The sequence below is a fragment of the Alosa sapidissima genome, chromosome 11, assembly GCF_018492685.1.
Source record: "Alosa sapidissima isolate fAloSap1 chromosome 11, fAloSap1.pri, whole genome shotgun sequence".
NCBI lineage: Eukaryota > Metazoa > Chordata > Actinopteri > Clupeiformes > Clupeidae > Alosa > Alosa sapidissima.
The window spans coordinates 4,153,626-4,160,516 of NC_055967.1; positions in this window are offsets into that span (position 1 = coordinate 4,153,626).

Below are 6,891 nucleotides of genomic sequence, written 5' to 3' on the forward strand. Positions count from 1 at the left end.
TTACATGAAATAGATATGAATCCTATACTCCTATGAATGAATCAACTCCAGAAACCATAGCCTGCCAGAAACCAGCTGCCCTCTGCTGGTTAGTGGAACATATGGCATATATGGTGAATAATTCATTAGAAAAGGCTTTCTTCTTATTTAATTTCTGTTTTTCACGTGCCATAGGCTAGCCTATTATGCAGCCTTGAGCTACTAAATCTATGCTATTCTTGGACCCATAGCCGATAAGAAATGAAATGGGCCTAGTAGAAGCGCCACACATATAGATATTGTAAAGCTTTATTAGAAAGTTTTATAATATCTAGGGCGCCACACACAAAAGCCAAAGTTGGATGGGTGAAGGATCCAACTGCTGTCACGCTATCTGGAGAAATATTCTTTGGTCACCGCTATTCTGAGATTTACAGCTCCTATTGACTTTCATTCAACACATCAAAACAATATTTCAAAAATGTGCTCAAACTAACGCCGATGACTTATACCAGCATACCAGGGATGCTGGGCGACTAGACAGGCTGGTAAGGAAAGCTGGCTCTGTCGTGGGAGCTGAACTGGAGTGCATCACTTCAATATCAGACAAAAGGACCCTGAACAAACTAATTAACATCTTGGACAATGACAATGACTGTCATCCACTGTCATCCACGGCACAGGAGCGGACTCGGCTGCGGGCACAGGAGCAGGCACCTCAGGGCTAGCCACAGGAGGCGTGGCGTCGGGCGACTGGACTGGCCGACGCCTGGAGCCACATCTCTTCCTGGAGGGAGTCCTGATGGCAAGCCTAGTTCCCAAAAATGGGAACTGGCTGGTTGGAGGCTCAGCTGTCCCACCCTAAGCCCCTGGCACACTGGCCCGAAACCAGTTAGACAGGTCATCTGCTGGAAACATTAGGCCTATTTTTTGGTCAAAGTTTTCTCCATGGATTCCTGGTCAGAACTCCTATTGGAACAGATTTAAAACTTTTAGCAAAAAACTTTCCTTTTCTATCAAATACATATTTACAGAGGATTTATGTGCAGCCGCTGTAGCTGTCTGTTCCATGTCCCCCTGATCGCTCGACTGTCGCATACCCCTCCCCAGCCAAGGAGGCTGGCATCTGTAGTCACAACCTGTCTGTGGGCTACTCTCACCAGCGGGGCCCCGACTGAGAGGTTCTCGGGGGGTGCGCCAATAGGCAAGAGCTCTCCAGCATCCCCAATCTACTCGAACGTGCTTGTGTCTGTCCCTGACAGGATGTGCGCGGAGCGCTGCAAACCATGCTTGGAGATCTCGCATGTGGAGAAGGCCAAGGGGAACCGCATGTGAAGCCGCCGCCATCAGCCCCAGAAGGTGCAGACATTGGCGCACGGTGACCACAATGTCTCACCGAAAACTGCTAATGCAGTGCTGAAGGCCTGCCTGCCGTGCCTGAGACAATTTCACTGTCATGCCCACCGCATCAAGCTCCAGTCCCAGGTAGGGGATTGTCTGCGCGTGCGTGAGTATTTATTTTTTCATTTGTTTGTTAACAAGTGCTTGTGGACACAACAGCGCAACTGCACACAAACTGTCACTTGGGAGAACCCTGGCGTGCTTGGGGAACGGCTCGCCAACCTCCTGTGACTGTCCCAACCCTCGCCAGGGGTTGGCCGGTGGGGGCTGGGCGTGAAGCGGACTGCTCCCTGCCCCGCTTCCAGCCTCGCCTTGACTGCCCGTCCTGCCGCGGCTGGAAGGTGCATCTCTGCAGCCGGACGGCCCCTGCTGCTGCCGCTGTTGTTGCTGCTGCCGCTGCGGGTGTGGTGCACGCCTGTGCCTTGCCCGCACACGGTGCTTGGCCATTGTCGCCACTTGTGCAGCGGGGCAGGAGATCCCCTCTCGCCGAGGCAGAAAGCTTTTCAGCGCGTCCGCGCTCTTTTGTGCTGCTTCAAAACGCTCCCTCATGTTGGCCCAAACAATCCCGAGGGGGTCAGTGGCGCGTCGAGCACCGAGATCTTCTCCCTGTCTGGCAGCTGTGACAGTGTGAGCCACAGGTGACGAACCAGCACCACCAAATGGCCCATCGCCCTGCTCTGCGCCAGAGCAGTGCACCTTGATGCTTGCGGGGTCGAGGTCCCTTCCTCCTCGGCGGCCAACCGCATACTCTCCCCGGCGTACACCTGGAGAAAAGCCACCGTGTTGAGAGCCTGACAAGCCTGCCACCACACATACGCCTTAGATGCCTGGCCAGCCGTAACCCGACAGGGTTTTGATGGTTGTGTAGGCGGCCCTCAGCCTGATGCTCCCTGGGGGCAAAGGTACGCGCTAGCATCTCCTCCACCTCTGGGAGGTGAGCCAGCCCCTTGTCCTCCGCCCATTCAGGGCAGAAAAGGGGGACGAAGCCCTGCACCGGGGACCGGCCAGAGTATGGCTTTCTTGACTTCTGTACCTCCGCCAGGAAGTTGGGCAAGGCTGGGAGGGGGAGAGACCTTTTCTCCCTAGACGGTGCTCGTAGTATGACCTGTCCATTAAGGAGCCCTGGCACTCCGGCTGCTCCGGCCACTGAATTCCGAGCAGCTTTGTGGCGTGCTCAAGGACAGTGGCCAGCTCCCGGGAGAGGGGGGAAGACTCCGGTGGAGCTTCATCCCCTGCGCTCTCGACTGGGCCCTGCTGTTCCAGCGAGCAGCTCTCCGAGGCGACGAGGGACACCCTGTCATCATCATCAGAATCAAGAGAGCTGCCTGCGGAGCAAAAATGCTAGCGGGGGACCCTGCGGCCGTCCAGGGCAAAGTTGCCTCTCCCTGTTCAACCAGCAGCCGCTCCGGGAGCGCAAGCGCATCACCAGGGGCGTCCAAAGGCGTCTTCCTCTTCTGGAAAAAAGGTTGAAGCCGATGACACCTGCTGTCTCCCCCGTTCTGTCTTCTCCTCCCCCGACATCTGCTTTCCTCTTGCTCGCAAGACTGATTTCCTTTCTTGTGGAACTTCTTAGCGACGTCGCTGAAGAATGAAAGTGATTGTTGTTGGCCGCGGTGGCATATTATAGCCGAGCTGTTTCGCGCCAACAGAACCTTAGCAGGACCTATAAGAGGACTTCAGTGCGATCATGTGATCGTGGAATGTATTCCCATTGGTTAACGCCGAGTAGTTCGACTGAAAGAGATCTTGTTATCATCTCCGAAATGCACCGAGCGCAACACTAATTTGGTACCATAGTGTTCTGGTATTTCTCCAAAAATAAATTGTAACCATTTCTCCCTCAACTCATATTTCTTTGACAGGAGATGCAATGTAGAAATTTTGTTTAGGTATTACACAGGTTCGCTGTCGTTCTGCCATATGTACTAAAGGTGCACTGTCATAAAGATACATTTATCTGCTTCACGCCCCGTTTTAGTGGAAAACAAGCTAATGTTAGCATTATATAATTGATTCTAATGGGAAAGAGAGCTAGCTAGTAGTCACACGTTACATCTAGTTATTAGTTCACATGACATTAAATCATTTTACTAACACAACGGTTATGAAGAAATATGTAGGCCAATATGTAACTGACTGATGTCGAAACTATGTACATTACCAATCTAATTTGTTTCCAATACCCCAATGTTGAGGACATGTGTAGTGCTAGCTCGTAGCTAATACTTACCATCAGGGTGCGATTTGTCAAAAAACCAGAGGGGGGGGTGTTTTTTTTAAATCATGCAAAAACCAACAATCAACAGGCCTAATTCTTTTTACTGTTAACGGTAGGCCCTACAACATTTCGAACAGTTGAATATTCATCTTTAATCAGTCCCTCGGAATTCGCGATGTTGCGATCGCAACAATTAACACAAATTCAACAAATCCCTGCGAATTCTGGGCGACCTTGCAATTTTGTCCAAACACCGCAACTTTTTCGCAAATTTCACCAATCATCGTAGTTTCCCCGTGAAATTTCACCTACCACAACAGTCCATCGCACAGAATATTGAGCCAGATGCCACACTTACCTCTGCAGACACCAAAGACTGCCAGACATCCCAAGTCTCCCGGAAGTTCGGGGAGTCTCCCGCATATTGATAGGGGCTCCCTGATGCCCGCAAATTAGATAAAATCTCCCATAATCTAGAGCGAGTGATCAAGAGGGTGACCTAAAATCGCGTGTGCATCTGACGGTACTGATCCACTTCATTTGTACTTCACTTCATTTTGTCATGTCGCATTCCACTCTAGTCCTATGGGTGATGTCAAGCGACTTTAAAGGGGTGGTTCAGGATTTTGGACATACAACCTCATTTCCAAGTAAGCAAGTGTGATATTTATCAGTGGAGACCGTTTTCAACACGTTTCATCCAGTCCTTCTAATTGCAGAGTTCGCAGGTGCTAGGCTAGCGCAAGTCAACGGTATGTGCTAGCCTGCCACTAAAAACAGTCTTACCTACTCCAAAGGACACTCGAGGCAAATTCCAGACAATCGATGTAAATGTCTGTGTTGATAGAATAGTGTAAGAAATACAACTACCCTCGCATCGCGTTGCAATAGTTATACTTTGTTCCCTGAAGTTGGTAGTAGTCATTTTGCATCTCAGCGGCGGACTGATATTACCAAGGCTACTACTAGGTATCCCCATTGGAGTGCGCTTTACTGTTTACTTTTTGGCGCAGTACTACTAACTGGAGCAAGTATAATTCCGCCGCTGCTAAGACACTAGTCCCTCAAAATGTAATGCGATCGTTGGAATGCAAGGATAGAATAATGTTAGAAATAAAACTATCAATACAGACATTTACATCGATAGTCTGGCGTTATAATTTATTTGCCTTGGGTGTACTTTGGAGTGGGTAAGACCCACTTATACTTGCTCCAGTTAGTAGTACTGCGCCAAAAAGTAAACAGTAAAGCGCACTCCAATGGGGATACCTAGTAGTAGCCTTGGTAATATCAGTCCGCCGCTGAGATGCAAAATGACTACTACCAACTTCAGGGAACAAAGTATAACTATTGCAACGCGATGCGAGGGTAGTTGTATTTCTTACACTATTCTATCAACACAGACATTTACATCGATTGTCTGGAATTTGCCTCGAGTGTCCTTTGGAGTAGGTAAGACTGTTTTTAGTGGCAGGCTAGCACATACCGTTGACTTGCGCTAGCCTAGCACCTGCGAACTCTGCAATTAGAAGGACTGGATGAAACGTGTTGAAAACGGTCTCCACTGATAAATATCACACTTGCTTACTTGGAAATGAGGTCCTATGTCCAAAATCCTGAACCACCCCTTTAACGCGCCCGCAAAGCATTCCGGGAAGGCAGCGCTGCATTTGAAATAATGTCGCGCGTCAAAAAGCTGGCCGATGCCCAGCTTTATGCAAATGAATCCGTTGAACGTGAGGCGGCTATCCAATGAAAGCACAAGGTTGTAGGTCCTTTGTACTACCACAACAGTGCCTGTGAAATTTTGGTTCCGCTTACAAGACAAATAATGTTTTAACGATCTCTTCCACGACCACCCAGTAGGCCATAAAACAAACGAAACTAGGATTTGGATGAATATATTGACTGTTGGTGTTTCTGGTGAGGATTTGAGATTGCATTGAGTAGTTTAAATAAAACAGGATTTCGAAATGGCTTGCATAGTTTGTTTAGGCTAATGTGTTGTATACTGTGTACATGCTTAAAATTGTGGTCCATTTGTGGAAAAACACTTAAGATACGTTAAAACGAACTGAGTATGAGCTGGTAACTGACATTTTAAACAAAACGCCCACACCCGACTGAACGAGGGGAGGCAGCGCGACCCCATGCATATGACGTGTCGTGCAAGTGGATCGGTACCGTGAGTGTAGCGCGCACACAACAGGGGGGAGAGAGAGGGGTGGTGCATGTGTGTCTGAGCGCATCCAAGACAGAGAGCATCCTGATTGGCCTGTTTCGCTAAATCAACCAATCAGTTTTCAGTGTAGGCGGGCTTTTTATCTCTTTTCTCCCGAACTAAATCAGTTCAGTGTATCTAGGAACAGGAGAGTCACGCCAGAGTCAGTGCCCCCAAAAAAGGAAAATGTAAGACCCATTTCAAAGTGTACCCTTGTTTATAAGAGTAAAAAATAATGATAGGCCTAGTCTTGCATGCTGCACTGTTTGTAACAGTGTTAGCATTGCCCATGGTGGGTTAAATGATTGCAAAACTAGTGTCAATTCATGTGCATATTATTCAGGCCTATACTAGATGGCTAGTTGCCAAGGCTACATGAAAAGACCAAACTGCAAGATCTACATATTTTATTTTCACAATTAGCCTACTTATTTGGTGTACTGACTTTATAGTATTTATTTATTTATTATATATATACAGGGCTTCATGATACCTCCCTGAAATTACTTTTGAGATGTCTAGACTGCCCTATAACGTGTTCGTTCCTCTGCAGTTTTGATGACAATAAATAGAATAATAACGTTAAAGATCTGCTTACTTGCATTTCTCAATCTGGTGTTGCTAACCTACCTAGGCTATGAAAGTAAGTTAATTAAGGCCTACTTGTATTAGAAATACTGCCCATCCCTGCTTCAGATACACCGTATATTTCTACTACTTAAAACAGCCATATGGATGTTCAATGAGTATAGAGTACAGTATTAATAAAAGTACTGTAAACACAGTGGAAAGATTTTATACAATGTATATTTTGCACACATGCAATACATTTCAATGTAATGGTCCACGACTTGAACATTTAGATTTGGCCCGTGGCCCTCCCTGATTCATGTTTGGCTCTTGATGGGGAAGAAATTGGGCATCCCCCGTAATGCGACTTTATCTGCCTATGAAAAGTACACTGTTTCTTTAAATTAACAAGCAGCAGACCCATGATACATCACTTGGGACAAAGATTTTAAAATGGAACCAAGTTCAGTTGTTCTCTCTTCTCTCACATCATGATATTTGT